This window comes from Balaenoptera borealis (assembly GCF_965194805.1).
Source record: "Balaenoptera borealis genome assembly, chromosome: 2".
Classification (NCBI taxonomy): Eukaryota; Metazoa; Chordata; class Mammalia; order Artiodactyla; family Balaenopteridae; genus Balaenoptera; species Balaenoptera borealis.
This window is the reverse complement of record NC_138867.1, coordinates 14,789,859-14,809,273: the sequence shown is the minus strand read 5'-3', so window position 1 is coordinate 14,809,273 and position 19,415 is coordinate 14,789,859. Positions and strand designations below refer to the sequence as shown.

Here is a 19,415-nt window from a genome sequence, read left to right as displayed (position 1 = left end):
GCTGTAATATTGGGGCATGTGCACGCGTGAGAGTCATGATGTGTGAGGATGGGGGTGTTTTCATTGGGGATTTCCTCTCAGACCTCATTTTGGAGCCTGAGCAACGTGCTGTAGTGGGGGAAGAACAGGGCAACCCCAAGTCCCGGAACTCTGCAGGAGCATTCCTGAAGGTTAACCAGGCTGTCGGTTCAGAGAACTCTGGGGTAAGGAGACGAGGAGGAGGGGCTGAGAGGCTTGTAGGTGGGAGGGTGCAGCGAATGTCCACAGGGCTCTGGGCTCCTTGTGCAGCCACAGGCAAATGAGTCCCCTTTTCATTTGCCATCCCCCATCCTGAAGTAAAGGCTCTCTTCTCACATGGAAGAGAAAAGAGGTGGGGCAGGTGATGAGAGGACCAGAATTCACATCACCACCTGTGCATATGAGAAGTGGAAAAGTGAGAAAATGTAAGGGTCAGTGTTCCAGTGAAATGAATTTTTGTAGTTAGTTATTTGTTTAAACTCTGCCTTAAGAATACCCTTGTATGACTGACAGAGGGATGGTTCGGTGCTCGACTTGCATCAAAGTAGACAACATGCAGTGAAGGCTCACAACGGAAACAAAGTAACGCCTTTAAAAACCCATGAAAAAAACCATAACCTGGTATATAATGTACTCTTTTTTTTAAATAAATTTATTTATTTTGTTTATTTATTTTTGGCTGCATTGGGTCTTCGTTGCTATGCGCGGGCTTTCTCTAGTTGTGGCGAGCGGGGGCTACTCTTCGTTCCGGTGTGCAGGCTTCTCATTGCGGTGGCTTCTCTTGTTTCAGAGCACGGGCTCTAGGCACGTGGGCTTCAGCAGTTGTGGCACGTGGGCTCAGTAGTTGTGGTGCACGGGCTTAGTTGCTCCGCAGCATGTGGGATCTTCCCGGACCAGGGCTGGAACCCGTGTCCCCTGCATTGGTAGGCGGATTCTTAACCACTGCGCCACCAGGGAAGCCCCTATAATGTACTCTTAGAAGCTGTGCTCATGAAAATAATGCTTACTTCAGGTGTAAAGGCTAATTTTATGATCAGTTTACTTCTGCGTGCTTGTTCCTTCATTTTGGAGCCCAGATTTTCATGGGCAGAATGTAAACTTGCCAAAGACTCAGCAGAGGGAGATATGGGCTATAAGAAGGGAAAGCTGGTCCTCCAGGCACAGACCCACCCCTGGCCTGGCAGTCCAGGTCCTGGCTTCCGTCCTGCCCCTGCAGACACACTGGGCCTCCTTGGATAAGTGTCTTAAGCTTTCTCTGCAGGTGTTTCCCCATTTGTCAGGTGAAGAAATTGAGCGTGCTCCCTAATTCTGGTTGGAGGAAGAAGATCTGACCAAGTGAGTTAGTGTAATTTCAAAGAAGTTTTAAAAGCTCTTCGAAGCAATACTCTTTCAGATTTACTGATACTCAGTTTGACCCGCCAAGGGCTTTGCTGAAGCCCTTGCTGTCCACAGCCCTTCTGAAGTAGTTATAAGTTGCCTGGGAGAATTCCCACTGTGCACTTCCTCTTAACATAGAAATTATTGGAATGTTTGATAAGGATCTGGAAAAAATATTAGCTATTAGTGAGCACAGCAGGACCAAGGCTCTCACTTTGCCAGTGTTGGGTTTGGTCAGGGAGTGAGTAGCTCCTTATAATGCGGCTTTTTTAAGATTTATAATATTCCACTCGTTGGGGAGCTGCCTATGTGCCCCCAGAGAAGCCATGATCATGGAAATAGGCTTTTTTTAGGGAGGGTCTCATTTACTTCAGGATCACCCAGATGGATATTCAGATGCAGCTAATTTTCCATCCTGGTCCCAACCCTGCAGCTAGTGATCTTGCCAAGTTCACTCCTCTCTTGGCCTCAGTTTTCTTACCTGCTGAGTGAAGAGGTGAGAGAGAATCATCTCGAATATCTCTTGCAGCCCTAAAAAGTCTATGATGTGATTTGAGGAGGATTAGTGTTCCTTTCATATTGTTATCCTTTTACCTTTTGGTTTGGCCAGTGCCTCTTTCAAAGTGATTTAATTCACACTAGAAAGGATACTTTCCAAAACTTTTTCACTGCACTTTCCATTGTGTAATTTCATTCTGATTTCTATTGTTCACGTTGGAGATGTGAAATTAAAATGTTTTGCTCTAATTTCTTTGATGATGATTTGGTTTGTTATTTACAGTGACTCTTGGCATCTGGTACTTGCTAGTGCCGTGTTTTTAACATTGAAAAATTCAAAACCACCTTATTTGAAGAATAAAATACAGTGCTGGATAGGAGGATCTTTGCAGGCAGAAGGAGGTGCTGTTTTGCTCATGTGAGGCAGGTGGGATTAGGATCTTTCCACTTCCAAGGTCTGAGGTGCTGAGCTCAGAAATTTCGCCCTCACTGGGCGGTAGTTAGAAATCAACATTTCTAAATCCTAAAAATGATAAAATATGATCTCAACTACAGTACCTTGCTAAGTGGGTAAACCCTAAGCATACAAGCGAAAGAATTAACATCAATGCAAACACTTTCCACCTTAGGAAACTGGATGTTTCTTCTTTTCTAATATACAGAAATTCTCCTTAATTACTGGTGGGAATGCAAAATGGTACAGCCACTTTAGAAGACAGTTTGGTGGTTTCTTACAGAACCAAATATATTCTTATCATACAGTCTGGCAGTCATACTCTTTGGTATTTACTTAAAGGAGTGAAAACTTGGGTCTACACAGAAAACAACACACAGATGTTTATAGCAGCTGTATTCATAATGCCAAAACTTGGAAGCCACCAAGATGTCCTTCAGTAAGTGAATGGATAAATAAACTGTGGTACATCCAGACAATAGAATATTAATCAGCACTAAAAAGAAATGAGCTATCAAGCCATGAAAAGACATGGAGAAACCTTAATCATATTACTAAGCAAAAGAAGCCAATCTGAAAAGGCTATGTACAATATGATTCTAACTATAAGACATTCTGGACAAGGCAAAATTATGGAAACTGTAACAAGATCAGTGGTTGCCAGGGGCTCGTGAGGATGGGAGGGATGAACAGGCAGGGAACAGAGGATTTTTAGAGCAGTGAAAATAGTCTGTATGTTACTATAATGGTAGATACAGGTCATTACACTTTTGTCCACACCCATAGAATGTACAATGCCAAGTGTGACCCCTAATGTAAACTCTGGGTTTGGGGTGATTATGACGTGTCAATGTAGGTTCATCAGTTGTAACAAATGCAGCACTCTGGTGGGGAACACTGATTACGGAGGAGGCTGTGTGTGTGGGGGGGCAGAGGGTATATGAGGAATCTCTGTGCCCTCTGTTTGATTTTGCTGTGAACCTAAAACTGCTTTAAAATAATAAAATCTATTTTTAAAAAGTTAAAAAAGGAAAAAAAAAGAGATCAGCATTTCTCCCCCTCTCCCCCCTCCCCACCCCCCGTGACAGCCTGCACAGCTGGGATTCCCAGGTCTGTCCGCCAGGCGTGATTGTTCCTCCTCCCAGCGTCGCGCTAGTGGTCTGCGCTCAGGCTCAGAGTGAACCAGGCCTTTTCTCTGTAGGGCTTGTTTAAGGGCCATGAAATTCACTGTTCAAAAGGTGGATGAAATCATGGACCACTCTGCCTTCATTATGCCGTTGTAGAGCTTTTCCATTAAAAAGGAGCTCCTTGAAAAGGGAGCTCTGTGCACTGTTGGCAGGAATGTACGTTGGTGCGGCCACTATGGAAAACAGTATAGAGGTTGCTCAGAAAACTAAAAATAACACATTCAGATGGTCCAGTAATTCCACTCCTGGGTCTCGATCCAAAGGGGATGAAATCACTGTCCTGAAGAGATGTGTGCACACACCTCCCCCATGTTCACTGCAGCACTGTTCACAATAGCCAAGACTTGGAAGCAACTCAGCGTCCACCAGTGGATGAATTGATAAAGAAAACTGGTATATATACACAATGGAATGTTACTCAGCCATTCAAAAGGAAGGAAATTCTACAACATGGATGAACCTGGAAGGCGTATGTTAAGTGAAATAAGTCAGACAGAGAAAGACAAATACTGTGTGATCTCCCTTTTATGTGGAATCTAAAAAAGTTGCTCATAAAAAAAACAGCAGATTGGTAGTTGCCAGGGCCAGGGGTGGAGGCAAGGAGGTGTTGGTCAAAGGGCACAAACCTCCAGTTATAAGATGAATGGGTTCTGGGAAACTAATGTGCAGCATAGTGACTCTAGCTAACAGTACCATATTGTGTACTTGAAAGTTGCTAAGACAGTAGATCTGAAATGTTCTCACCACCACAATGACAAAATGGTAATGATGTGAGGTGAAGGATGTGTAAACTATCCATTGTGGTAATCATTTCGCAATATGTACATCTATCAGATCATCATATTGTGCACCTTAAACTTACACAAGGTTATATGTCAATTATATCTCAGTAAAACTGGAAAGGAAAGTAAATTTTTCCCTCCTATAATCCTAGTGGCTTATTTCACAGACTCTGGGAAAAGTTGCTTTTGTCAGCTAAGCTTAAAGCATTTCCTCCAAAATTTAGCATGAAGATGGTGATGTCTATGTACAAGAAGGGTATTCACAAGTATAACGTGTTATACCTAACTAGTAAATAACAGTAAAGCCAGCATCAAATTTCTGATGTCATCAACAATAAAAATTGGATCATTTTAATCAGATGCCATTCACATATCAATTTTTGTACCTGGAAAGTTCATTTTGTGCAAATGTGATTCTCAAGTGTGTAAGTCCTGAGAAGGGCTGGTGCTTGCCCTTTTTCTTTACTAAACAGTAAGCCCCAACTCTGCAATATGAACAGGATTTATACAGAGCAGTCTGTCAACTGAACCAAATTAACATCTTCTATGGCTCGTTCCTAGTCTTGGGATGAAACGTGACCCGTGGTATCATGGCTCTTAATTCTCGTGTGACTGTGGCCGCTGACTGAATAATGGCCTCTGTTAACAAAGGAGAAATTGTGCCCATTACCTTTAAAAACATAAAATTGGTTTCAGTTTGGCCTGGTTTTTCTAAGGAAGTATAAATTAGAAAAAAGTACTTTTACTTATGTATACATCGATCATTCAAAATTTCTTTCCCTAATTCTTTAATAGTTTTGTACGTTATAATCCAGATGAAGGAGCTCTTCTCCTCATAAATCCTGTTTTACTGTTCAATGTCAATTTACAGAAAATACAATTCTTTCATCAACACTACAGATTTTGGAAATTACGGCTGAGAACTCTGGGATTTAATAACAGACATTGCCAGAATCCCGATACCTCAGCCGGTGTCTTTCACAGGAAGTGGGGAGTGGCTTTCCAGGAAGGTAACGAGGGCATCAGATCTACTTTGCCTTACCTTGAGCTGACTCTTGGGGTGGGCACAGCAGAGAATTAACAGACGCAGTCTTCCTAGAGCCAGCAGGGGTTAGCAGGCGTTGTGGGCTTTTTGCCTGCAGCTTGGTCAAATCCCAGGACTCCTTCTCTCTCTCTCTCTCTCTCTCTCTCACCTGCTCTTAAGAGAAGCAATTCTGTGGCCCTACTTGGTGAGATGAAATGCCCTTGTGTCTTGTCAACTTCCAGATAATTGCCAAAGTGTTCTGTTTCTATTTTTTTCTGGAGAAAAGGAGCCAAGAATTGTCGGTTGTAGAGCCCAGTCCTGAGCTTGCCCCAGCTCATAGGCCCAGAACCAATTGGAGCATGTAAGTAAGAGCCGTCTAATTAATTAAATTCTTGAGCACAACACCACGCTTCCGTTAAAAGTGAAAAGTCATCTAGCATTTGCTAAATTGTCTCCTCTGAGGAATAGAATTTAGTGTGAAAACTGCGTATTCTGTATTTATGAATCGTCATCACTCATCAAAATTCCACAGACAGGAGGAATCACCAAGTCAGAAGCACTAAGTAGTCACATGGTAGCTTAAAAAGTTTTCTTTCTTTCTTTGGTATTAGGCACAGCAGTAGTTCTGACTCATGCATTGAAACTACTAGATTTTACAGTTTTAGTGTTTTCAGAAGTGCCTAAAATCACCTTGTAGCTTGTATATTGTCACCTTTCTAAGAAGGCATACCATGTGGAAGCTTTATTTTTTAACTTCAGCCAGAACTGTGCTTAGGGAACCACATCTCCATGAGTTTTAAAAGAAAGTCTTGCTGTGAAGGATACATTCGACTGGATTAAATGAAAAATTCTTTTCCTCAGAAAAAAAAAATTCACTTAAATTCAGAATATGCTGGATTTTTTAACACAAGCATATCTGGGCTTGGGGAGTCTTTGGCTGGAGATGCCTGGGCCAGCCTGGGGGCAAAGCACCACTTTGAAAGTCTCTACCCTGCCAACATAAAAATCCGAATAGGCCTTTTATTCCTTTTTTCAAAAATAATAATTGAGCACAATTCTGTAGTCATATATCGCACAATGGAGAGTTGAAGCCCTTTTATTCCTGTCTCTCCGGAAAGAACGGACCCATTCAGCAACTGAGAGATGGTGAGCTCTTAGGCAGCGCGGCTGCAATGTGGCGTAGAATTCTTCACCCAGATTCCAATCTGTTGTGTTCATTCTTAAAAGTTGTACTTTGACAATCAGACCAGTTGAAGACAAGTGCGGAACAAAGGACTACAAGCCGTTTTGAAAGCTGTTTGAGGGCGAAGGGGACAATTCTGCTTCTTATCTCTTCACCATCAGTGGGGTCTCTACATAAAAAGTGTTGACTTCCTAAAAATGCCTCATGCTAGAACTTTAAGGGCTGTTTTTTCCTCTCAGGAGCCCCTCAAGCTAAAAGCCCTCCCTGAAACTGACGTGCATCTTCACAACAGCAACTGATCTATTTCTTAGGCATTAAAAATAAAATGAAACAGGAAGTACAAATTACTGTGTATAAAATAAATAAGCTACAAGGATATATTGTACAATGCAGGGAATATAGCCAGTATTTTCTAATAACTATAAATGGAGTATAACTTTAAAACACTGTGAATCACTATGTTGTACACCCGTAACTTATATCATATTGTACATCGACTATACCTCAAGAAAATAAAGGAAGAAAGAAAATGAAACAGGAAGTACATTTCATAGCCCACTGGCTTCATTGACAAGGGAGACAAATTGTTAGACCTGTTCCTGGCTGTGCATTCCTTTCATGAGTAACATGTTCTCCTTATATTCAAGCAGATTTATCAAGTCAAAACGTGGGCAGGAAACCAGGAGTCAGGCTCTCAGTGAGTCTGGGAGCAGCAGCCCCTGACTTAATACTCAGGGCTCCTAAGTAAAATGCACTCAATATTATATTTTATTACAGTTTATAATTTTCGGTTTTGATAATTTGGGACATTTCTTAAAGCTAATGTAATTCCATAATCTTATTCAATAACGAGTCCAATCAGCTTTTTTCCCCCATTATTTTAGCTCTGTTTCATCTTTGCTTAATTAAAAATGTGTGTACGTCACTGTTTTCTGTGGCTTCATCCTGGCTGTCTACAGCCACTTCATAAGAAACAAAAATTCCAGCTTTGATCATTTTAATCTATGTTTTCAGATTCTCTCAGGCTCCTTGCTTATTAGGTTTGATTAGGTACTGGATCCTGCATTATTAAGGATTTGAGAATGTAGTTCACTTATAAATATATCAAGTAATTAAGCTAGACTAATTGTTACCTAGTAGCATTCTTGCTTCAATAAACTTAAATTACCAGAAGGAAGAATGGTTAGTAGTTAATATTTCTCTTAACTTTCCCTGGCCTATGCTGTGATTATTTGAACATAAATTAAGATTTCACAGGTATTTGAAACTTTTTGTCCTTTGTCTGTCTGTCTTTCTGTCTCTTTCTCTTTGTCTCTCTCTCTCTCTTGTTCCTAAACAATATTTATAGTCATATTTGCCTAATAGCATTTAAAACATAACTTTTTTCTTGATTTTAAAAGTAATACATGCTAATTTAGAAAACTGAAAATAGAGGGAACTTATTGTAAAAAAGAACACTCAAACCTTATAAACCCATCACCCAGAAATTAAACTCACTTTCAATTTTATTTTTTCCAGTCTTTTTGTAAAATTGTATCTGATTTTGTTCATTCATCGTTTCAACAAATATTTATTGTGTGCCTTTATTGCCAGTACTTCTAGGCATTAGTAGAATTAAACAAAAAGCAACAACTCTGTCCTCCTGCAGGTCACATTCTAGTGAGTGAGACAGAAAATAAATTACTACAATACATAATGTTAGATGGTGAACGATGTTTAAGGGAAACTGAAGCAGGAGAGGGGATCAGGGAGTGTGAGGGTGGGAGGTGAGGGTCAAGTTGTATTAAAGTGCTCAGGAAAGCCCTCACTGAAGAAGAGTTTTGAGCAAAGACTTGAAGGAGGTGAAGTTGTGAATCATGTCTGGTTGAAGAGCTTCTAGTCAGAGGGAACAGCAAGTGCAAAGGCCCTGGGGCCTGGTGATTTTTGTTTTATACTAGTAAGTTTTTTTTTTAATGCAACTGTAGTAACTAGAATAAATGGAATATTGTGTAGCTAATTAAGATCATATTGTGAAAGTATGAAAATGGGATATGAGATATGAAAATGTATCATTTATTGCTAATTGTAAAAAAAATTGTAGATTTAAAGCATTACAGGGAGGTATAATGCACAGTACCTTACAGTTATGTGTTGAACATGTCTGGTAGCTCTTGCGAAGGGAAGACAGGTGGTTTTTGTTTTCTTGATTTTGTTTATCTTTATTATCAATACATTTTACTTCTGTAATGAACATGCATAGCCTTTAACATGAAGAGAGACGAAAGATACTCAGTGAAGGGGGAGAGCACCCCACCAGTCAGGGTGAAGCCTGTGACTGTGGACATGGGAGACGACACACCGCTTCAGGTATTCAGTTCACGTAAGGGCTCCGGCTCCTGAGCTGCTGACCGGAAATGGGGCTCTGGTTATGCAGATGGCACGGCCCAGGCCTTGGAAACAGGTCAGGGTCGAAGTGCAGAGAAGCAGCGGGGCTCAGAGGGGGGGCGGGAGCCTCAGGAATGCGTCAGAGGCATTACAAGTGGGCCCTGACCAGCCCAAGTGTCACTTGATGCTGAGCTTCATAGGATTGGGGCAAAGAAAAATGACTAATGTATTATTGAGCAATACATTAAAATGATGAATTTCCAAGGTTAGGTGGTGTTCGAGGGGTGGGATAAAAGTTCTTAAATCCTTCCTTTCTGAGGCTCAGTGACAGGTACAGGTGAAGGGCCTGCGTGCATATCCTCATGATTTAGACACCCCCAGAAAGCTTATTTAAGTAAAATTTGGAAACTCTTTGTATCCTCCAGAGTAAGATTTATATCTCTATCCTTATACTCCAAGCTGTAGTCTTTGGGCAATTCAAACAAGAATGAACCTGAGAAGACAGTGTGTTCTCTTCTGGACGCCCCACCCCTGGGTTCTGTAGGTCAGCCAGTCTGTCTGTCTCTCAGCTGTCAGTCGTCCATCGGTCAGCTATCAGTCTATCCAACCTACCTACCTACACATGTTCCTAAATTATCTTTTAATGATCGTATTTTATATATTGAAGGACATATGTAACATACACAGAAGTTGTAGTCATTATAATAAAACAGATCATCATGAACTTCCCCCCAAACAGGACTGATGCTACTGCATCTCCCTTACCTTCTCCTGCTGCCTTCCCAGGCTGAAAGCAAGCACGGTCCTGATACTTGTGTTCTTTGTTCCTTTGCTTTAAAAAAAATATGTGTGTGTGTTTGTATACACATATAAATATATGTATATGTATTTATATGTATATAGATATATATAAATGCATATAAATATATGTGTATGTATATAAATATTTGTATATGTGTATATATGTATATGTATACATATATATTTAAATTACATACACATGTATTCCTAAATAAAAATTTCACTTTTGAGGTCTATTAAAAATGGTTCCATATTTATGTAGTCTTCTAGAACTAATATCTTACCACTAAACTTTTACAAAAAGATAAATCCATGTTGCTGTGTATAGCTGCGGTTCCTTCTTTTTTGTTGCTGTGTAATATTCCATCATGTGACTATACCACAGTTGATTTATATGCTCTCTTTGCATTGGACTTGGGACATTTTTTACCAGACTGTCCACTGCTTCTGTGAGTTTCTGAGTTTGCTGCATGACAGTACCAACAGTCACAAAAAGGGAAAAGGCAAATGCCTAACACATAAAGTGAGTGGTTTTCTAAGCCAGAATACTGTATATTTGAAAGCTTGTGTAAAGTCTGCCTCCACACTTGGGCTCTGACAGCTGGAATGATTTCCTTGCACGCTTGACAGTGTTCTAGGGCTGGCCGCCGCTAGAGGGTGTGGGAGAGCTGGGCCATCAGCGTGTTGGAGAGGCTGAGGATAACGTGCCTGCTGTTGAGGCCTAGCTGCGTGGCACCAGTGATTTTAGTATGTGCACATTTCAGCGGGACAAAAACACCAGTGTCGCTTCAGTTACAATAAGAAGATCCAATTAAAGGTTACACCTCTATCTGTACAGGTCTGTGCCAGGTTACGCACACATTTTAACGTAGGCGGAGTGGAAAAATGAACAAGGATGAAGAGTAGTGATAGGCTGCATCAAAGGAGAATAAGACAGACTGGGTGGGGAGGAAATTCACGTACAAATGGCCCAAAACAATGACAGATGACTCTGCTTCTCAGTTGAGAAACAGGCTGATGCTCGAGGCCTCCAAGAACTCAGCAGTATTTTGAGTGTATCACTCTGTTTACTGCGTATTTCTATCCAGTGTCTCAAGAAATCTTCTGAATGTTCTTTATTACGTGCTCTCCAGAGTCTCCTTCCCTTGCTGGTCCCTGACTTAGTACTTTTTCCTCTCTTGGAAATGAATGGAAACCCATGGCTTTTTCCCTCCCACAGAGCTCTAAATAACCTTGAATCAAGAATCCCAGAAAATGGCTTGATTTCCGGTTGCATGGAGAGAGAACTTCTTGTGAGTTGTTTGCCCCAGGCCAGCAACTGACCTGTGAAATATTGAGGGCAAAGGCCCCTGCTTGTTAGAAACGTGTGCGAAAGAAAGGGCTGCCAAAGTATGTCCTAGACCAAATAATCCCCCTACCACCCCCCCTAAAGATGTCTGCCTCCTAATGCCCAGCACCTGGGATTATATTCCTAACATGGCAAAAGGAACTTTGCAGATGTGATTAAGTTGAGGATCTTTACGATGGGAGGTGATCCTGGATTATCCAGACGGGCCAGTGTAATTATAAGGGTCATTGTGAGAGGGAGGCAGGCAGGCAGGCAGAGAGGAGAGAAGAGGCTGCTAGCTTTGAAGATGGGGTGTGGCGCCATGAGCCAAGGACAGGCAGCCTCCAGAAGGCGGAAGAGCCAAGGAAACAGATCTTCCCCCAGAGCCTCTAGAAGGAATGCAGCCCGGCAGACCCATTTTAGATTCTCATCACCAGAACCGTAAAATGATAAATTGGTGAGGTTTTAAGCCACTAATTTGATAATTCGTGTAGCAGCAATAGGAAACTCCCATAGTGTTCCTTATCATATGAAAGAACCGGCTTGGTTTGAAAATGTCGAGGGTGGGCTTACCAACTCACATCTCCACCCACTGAGGAAAGGCAGTTTGACCCCAGCATGTGGGAGAACTGCGTCCTGAAACAAGGAGGGTTAGAGTGATGCCAGGCGAGGTGACGAAGCACCGGGAAAGGACAGGGAGCCCAGGGTGGCCTGGGAGAATGTTCCCACTGGCACATAAGAGAGCTTGAAAAGGAAACACGAGGTCAAGATGGTCCAAAAGAGTCCTGAAGACGCTGTACTTGGAAGCCAGGGGCAAATATTATTTCACGGAGGAGGCTATTAACAGTTTCCAGGAGCAAATTGTATTAAAACATTTGTAGAGACCTTTGTAAATAGTTGTCCATGCTTTTGTTTATGTGCAGAGGAAGAGGGCGTCTTTTGGGGTAAAAATACGAATTCAGGGGCTTAAGGATGAGATGAGGGCTGAGAAAATGGAGGTAGGTCGTGTGAACCATGTATTAGAAAATATTAGTGTTGAATGAACGCAGAGAGATTAAACAGTGGCCAGGAAAAGCAGCAACTTGTCTTTTGTTGTTGTTTACATTTTTTTATTGTGGTAAAATACACATCATGTAAAATTTACCATGAGTGACATTTAGTACATTCACAATGTCATGCAGCCGTCACCACTGTCTAGTTCTAGAACAGTTTCGTCACCCTCAAAAGGAAACCCTATAATTATAATCCCCATAATCACTTCCCACGCTCCCCTGCCCCTAGCTCCTGGCAGCCACTAATCTGCTTCCTGTCTCTGTGGGCTTTCCCTATTCTGGACATTTCTTATAAATGGAATCATACAATATGTGGCCTTATTGTTCCTGGCTTCTTTCACTTAGCATGATGTCTTCAAGGTTCATCCATGTTGTAGCAAGTATCAGTTCCTCACTCCTTTTCGGGGCTGAATAATATTCCATTATTTGGATGTACAGCATTTTACTTGATGGACATTTAGATCGTTTCCACTTTTTTGGCTGTTGTGAACAGTGAACAGCTTGGTTTTCTCTTGTGTGGTTTTGTTTTCGGGATAGAAGGGTGTGACTGTGTGGGAGAAGATGGGGACACGGCAGGGCGGGACTGCTGTGGTCCATGCTGCCCGGTCGCTGGGTAGAACTTGCAGGGAGAGTCACTAGGGGGCAGGATGATGTCCAGGGGAGAGGTGGACCTGGGCAGGCGATTCGCTTTGCTTTTCGTCCATAAATATCCTCTGGAGAATTGAAGATGGTGTAATATAACTTGGCAAATGCTGGAATGGCTGCTGGGGAAGCTGGATTCTAGGCAGCCTCCGTGCCTCCGGCAGCGAGAGCACTGCTTCTAAAGGAGGAATCCAAGAATGTGCCCTTCACTTGTCATTTTAGTCATGTGTCCTTTAAAATAATTTTTTGAAAGAGAAGGGACCATACAGGAAGGAGGGGAATGGGAGGGTACCTTATGATTTAGAGGTACATCGTAAAAGGAGGAAAAAGGCCGTGGTGTCGTATCCTTATTGGGGTAGATTGCATTACTCATGTGCTGTTTCAGTTTTTTTGAAGGCTATTCTTACTTGTGCCTGTTTTTAATACCTGAACAACTGGGAGAGAGAACTTATAATCCTGCAGTCATTTGGCTTGTATTCTTAGAGAGTATTTTTAAACTCAACTTTCAGAGCCCTCCAACGTCATTTAAAGCACAGGAAGTGCTTTCAGTATTCATTTCTCCTAAAGTGCACGTTTTAGATTTTGAATAGGATTTTTACTTCCACTGAAAACACATTTTAGCATATCTTTTCCTTGGTGTTTGGGGTTTTTTCGGGGGGAGGGGTCAGTTGTTACCTTTATTAAAATGAGTGATATTTTCAGTCATGACTCAGGAGTCATCTGCTCTGGAAAGAAAACTAAGCTCCAAAGCTTATCAAGCTAAACATCCCCAAGTCAGAAATGGATGTTTATTTTGAATAAATCACACTTTTAAATACTTTTTTTTTTCCCTGGGGCTAAGTTAGAATGAAATCATCTTCCTTTAAAGGGCTTTTAATGGCTGCACCATGCTTGGAATATGTAATGAAACCTCAGTAATTGAGAGGATTTTTAAATGAAAAAGAAATTTGTATTTTTAAATTGAGAAATGGATCTGAAATTGACTTGGGGTCACAACAGGATTGTCCCAATCTAAATCCTCAGTAAACTGGACTAGGAAAGACTGCCCTTCTCCACACTCTTGCCCACATGTGAGCTGTCCCATGAATACATAGGCGATTGAGTTGGACCACTTCTGCTTCCCTAATGAAAGGGGAGAAGTGACCCTGGTTGGAGGAATTTGTTTATGCTCTTTGTGTAGGGCACATAGAAAGTTAGAGATCGACTTAGAAGTTTGTCTCTGTTCCTTGTTCAAGGCATGAAAGTCCTCCAGCAGTAAAAGAAGAATACAAGGCTTACAATAAATGAATTTTCTCCTGCTGGTTAGAATATGAGATTGATAATTTAATCAATCAATTTTAGCTAAAATCCTAGAGAAAGCTTTTCAGCATTTACTTACTACTTTCTTATTCTTCTGTCTTTGAAAACCAGAACAGTTTTACCCAGTAATAATTTCAGGATATGAAATTTTTGGAAAACTTGACATGATGATGCCATATTTGTATGTATTCATATAGTCAGAGCTAAAGGGCTTTGGAAAACCTGCTGTTAACAGAACTGAATGTATTGTATACCTTTATTTTTTATGGAAGGGTTTCACTGTACACATTGAAAGGGGAACTTGGAAGAACCAGAGATATCCTTAGGCAAAATCATCCATCTATTTCTGTAGCCAAAATTAATGCTGCTGAAGCAAGAGTTATTGTTTTGGGATCAAAAATTAAGTTCCCATTGTTGGTAACACAGTCATGGTTATTATTCAAAGAAAGTTAATAAAGAGCCAGGCTCTGCGAGAGGATGGTGGAAAGTGAGTGTGGAATGTATTAAAAATGGTTCTTTTATTCTGAGGAAACCCAGTTTTCCTGTTATTTGTTGAGGAGGTCATTAACCCTCGATGCTTTCCCTCCATAAAATCTCTTTCATCTCCGGCCTGACTCTGAAATTCTTCACTTGAACTTCTTGTGGTATTTGTAACAGGATGAAACACTTTACAAATGTCAATCTTTTGGGTTGTGAATGGAGAAGGGGAGGTGACAGTGTCCATGGTCACCCTCTAGGTCTCTATAGAGCTGCTATTTTGGATTCCTGCTGAAACTCTGGGGCCACTTGCCCTGTCGGTGTCTTGAGCTTGAATCCGTGGCTCCATTCTTCCAACATTTAGTAGATGCCTGCTGTGTATAAGGCACTCTGCTGGATGTGTGGCATAGAACCTCATATTCTGTCAAGATTTTATTGTATTTTCCTTGATGCTGGAACAAGGGGTAAAGTTCTCAGACGTCTATCAGAGAGGTGGTACAGATAATAAGAGAGTTGTGCATTGTCAGGCATGGTTGAAGCTGTGTCAGTTCACTTTTAAAATAATTCCTAAAAGAGTCTATTGCCATTTGCTCTACGTAAAGGGAGAAAGCCAGTGGCACCAGAATGAAAATGGCTGTATTACATCATCAGGAAAAGTTTTCATTGGTACATTATGCCTGGAGGGGAGGAGGTCTGTGGTTATATTTAGATTGATTCTGTTTTGCTCACTGAAACGGTAATTTTGAGACAAAGTAAGAAAAAGGAAAGGGAGGGATACTTGAAGAAGGCCACCAAATTTATTTTGTACACATTGATTAATATGGTATTAATTTTTATGTATATTGAATCAGCACCCTATTTTATTCCTGTTTTCCAATCACCTGTTATAATTATATCTCATTTAAACTATAAAAGCATCTTTGAAGTAACATGTTGCTTCTACCAATGCATCTTTTCAAATGTTGAATGTTTCTTTATCAAGAATATGAAATTTCCAAAAAAAAAAAAAAAAAAAGAATATGAAATTTCAAGATTTCTGCTGTGGAAAAACAGAGGTATCAAAGGAAATTTTTTAATGGTTTTTTTTTTTTTTTTTTTTCCTCTTGGGATTTCAGTCATTTGACTCCCATAGCTTTGCCTTTTATGACCTGTGAAGACCAGCCTTGTTTAGATGCTGTCACTGAGGGATAAAGGTTTTTAGCTCACTGCCTGTATGATGCATTTTGTCACAACCCAGCAGTGCCTCTGGCGCAGCGCTCCTCCCGGGCCCCCCCGGGGTAACAGTGACCCCCAAATGACCCAGAGCAGCGCGGTGGACAGCGAAAACCACGGGTCTGGAGATGCTAATTTACCTGTCTTTCCAAGGAAGCTTCTGTGCTAACAGCAAACAGAAACCCCTCCATCCAGCGTTCATGAAGGAGGGATTATTTATTTGGACTCAGTATCACATGGAGGCTGAAACCAAGAAATGTAAGGAACCAGGGGCTGGAAAGTGACCAGAACAGAAGTAGCTAGAAGGTGCCCCAGGAATCAGAGGGAGCTGGTGAGAAGCTTGGGGTACAGCGCAGGGCAGTTGAAGAAGGGGAAGGCCCCAATGATTATGATGGTAAACTGTGGAGAACTCTTATCTATTAGAGCCTGATATTTGCCAGGCGCTGTGCTAAATGCTTTCAGCATTACCTGGTTTACCTTCATGACAATTCACAAGGCAGGAAGTATTAGCTCCGAGACAAGGACACCACAGCTTGGTTAACTAACTTGACCACAGTGATGGAGGGAAGATTTCCACTCACATCCACCTCCCCTCCAAAGCACTGGGTTTATCTCGACGTTCTACTGCATCCCTTACCAAACTGCTTATATTTCGTTTTCCAGAACATAGCTTCTTAAACAGTATATAGGCAAATAAGGGTAGAGTTAAGAATTTTAAATGTTTTCATCACATGCCAACAGTGAAGAAGCAAATAGAACGCTGGTCACCAGTGTGCAAGGGTTAGAGATGCCATGGCAGGGGCCTGAGCTGGGTGGAAAGGAGCCCTGACCGGGCAGTGGAGTGGGAAGGGGTCTCTGAAGTTTGGAGAGTTATGCTTCTTGTGACTGAAATATGTTTCTTTGCTCTTGCTAAAAATTTATTTTTCATAGTTTTAAGCCTTGTTTTCATCACAAAAATGAGACTGTATTTTACTAAAAATATGTTGATTTCTGTCATATCAACTAATTTTTTTTTTGGCATAGAATTTCTCCTTACACGTAAAAGAATTAAATCTTAGGAGTTAATGTGTCACCAATGGAAGACACTTTAAGCAAATAAGGTCAACTCTTGGGCCTCAGTTTCCTTACTGGCTAAACAAAGTGAACAGGCTTATTTTAAAGCTATGCTAATCAAGGCAGAGTAGAGAGTCCAGAAATAGACTCACACATATATAACAACTCATTTTCAACAAAGGTTCAGAGGCAATTCAGTGGAGAAAGGATGACTTTTTAACAAATAGTGCTGGAAAAGTTGAATATCCATAGGCAAAAACAGAAACTTTGATCCATACCTTGTACCACACACAGAAATTAACTTTAAAAGGGCATTAAAACATAGGCCTAAATACAAACCTAAGTCTGTAAAACTTCCAGAAGAAAACATAGGAAGTCTTCATAACCCCGGGTTAAGGAAGGAGTTTTTGGATATAATACTGTAGACATGATCCATAAAAGAGAAAAATGATAAATTGGACTTCATCAAGATTAAAAAACTTCTGTTCTTTAACTGGCACTATTAAGGGAATGAAAAAATCGAGGCACAGATTGACGGTGTTCTGTAAATCGTATATCTGACAAAATATTTGTATCCAGAGTCTATAAAGAATTCAAACTTAATAAATAAACAAGCCACTGAAAAAAAGTTCAAATGATTTGAACAGATACTTCAACAACGATAAACACAGGAAAAGATGTTCACCATCACCAGTGACTAGAACTGCTCATGAAACCATGGTGAGATACCCTCACACCTATCTGAATGGCCAGAATTGTATTTTACTTTATTTTATTTTTGGTTGCACCACACGGCTTGTGAGATCTCAGTTCCCCGACCAGGGATTGAACCCAGGCCGTCGGCAGTGAGAGCTTGGAGTCCAAACCACTGGACCCCCAGGGAATTCCCTAAATGGTCAAAATTTTAAAAGACTGAACGTACCCAGTCTTGCGAGGGCGTGGAGCAGTTGCAGTTCTCATATTCGCACATTCATATAGTCTGAATGAACGTCAGACTATATACAACTGTTCGCTAAAACAGCTGGGCAGTTATTAAAAAGATAAACATACACCTACCATGTGATTCAGCCATTCCACTCCTAGGTATTTACCCAAGAAAAATGAAAAGTGTCCACACAAAGCCTTGGACATGAATGTTCATAACAACATTATTTGTTGTAGCCCCAAACTGTCCATTGACAGGTGATGGATGAGTAAATTGTGTATATCCATACAATGAACCCTGCTCTACAATGAAAAGGAATGAATTAATGGAGCAACATGGATGAATCTCAAAATAATTATGCTGAATGAAAGAAGCCGGACAAAACAGAGTACGTGCTGTATGATTCCATTTGCAGAAATTTTAAAAAATGCCAACGAATCTGTAGTTACAGAAAGCAGATCAGTCCTTGCCTTGGAACAGAGCGGGTGGTACACGGAAGGGCGAGAGTGGGGAGGGAGTAACAAGGGCACCAGGAAACTTGGGGAGGGCGATGGAATTGTTTATTATGCTGATTTTGGTGATGGTTTCACAGGCATGTACATGTGTCAGACGTTATCAAATAGTGCTCTTTATTTTTTATTTATCTGTTTTTAAAGGCCGAAGTAGGGCCATGTGCTTTATTTATTTATTTATTTATTTTAATTAATTAATTTATCTTAGGCGGTGTTGGGTCTTCGTTGCTGCGCGTGGGCCCCCTCCAGTTGCGGCGAGCAGGGGCCACTCCTCACTGCGGTGCGCGGGCCTCTCACCGCGGTGCGTCTCCCATTGTGCAGCACGGGCTCCGGGTGTGCGGGCCTCAGCAGTCGTGGCACGCGGGCCCGGTAGTTGTGGCTCGCGGGCTCCAGAGTGCAGGCTCGGTAGTTGTGGCACACGGCCCAGCTGCTTCGCGGCATGTGGGATCCCCACGCCCGGACCAGGACTCGAACCCGTGTCCCCTGCATTGGCAGGTAGACTCTTTTTTTTTTTTTAATTAATTTATTTATTTTTATTTTTGGCTGCATTGGGTCTTTGTTGCTGCGTGCGGGCTTTTCTCTAGTTGCAGCGAGCAGGGGCTACTCTTCTTTGCGGTGCGTGGGCTTCTCATTGTGGTGGCTTCTCTTGTTGCGGAGCACCGGCTCTAGGCACGCGGGCTTCAGTAGTTGTGGCACTCGGGCTCAGTAGTAGTGGCTCACGAGCTCTAGAGCGCAGGCTCAGTACTGTGGCGCACGGGCTTAGTTGCTCCGCGGCATGTGGGATCTTCCCGGACCAGGGCTCGAACCTGTGACCCCTGCATTGGCAGGCGGATTCTTAACCACTGCGCCACCAGGGAAGCCCGGCAGGTAGACTCTTAACTGCTTCCTCACCAGGGAAGTCCCTCAAATAGTGCTCTTTAAATATGCAGTTTATTATATGTCGAGTACACGTCCGTAAAGCTGTTTAGAAGAAAACAAAGCGGATACAGCAGTCGATACCAATACGTGAGTGAGAACACAAATAGAAGTAGGAGCTGTTCTGTTTAGATGCCAGCAGGAATTTTCTAAAACTTTCTACCGGGTGATTCCAGAGCTAGTTCCGACACCCTTCCACGTGGCTGAGATGCCCCTCCACATGTGGTGTGTGGCATGTATTTCTTTTAGCCGAAATGTTTAAGAGGTCCTTTGACTTTTGAGAATAATGTGTTATACATTTAAAAAAGAAAAA

General features: G+C 41.7%; 1 protein-coding gene and 1 long non-coding RNA gene across 3 annotated transcripts in view; one reads left to right on the top strand and one right to left on the bottom strand.

The window, feature by feature from the left end:
- RETREG1 (reticulophagy regulator 1) overlaps positions 1–19,415 on the top strand; it is a 125,220-nt gene that overhangs the window by 39,459 nt on the left and 66,346 nt on the right. The window lies entirely within an intron of this gene.
- The window catches only part of LOC309623433, a 34,494-nt gene continuing 15,748 nt past the window's right edge, over positions 670–19,415 (bottom strand). For both annotated transcript variants that reach the window (XR_014241378.1, XR_014241379.1), the window contains one exon: positions 670–19,147. This is a non-coding gene — a long non-coding RNA (uncharacterized lncRNA). The remainder of the gene's footprint in view (positions 19,148–19,415) is intronic.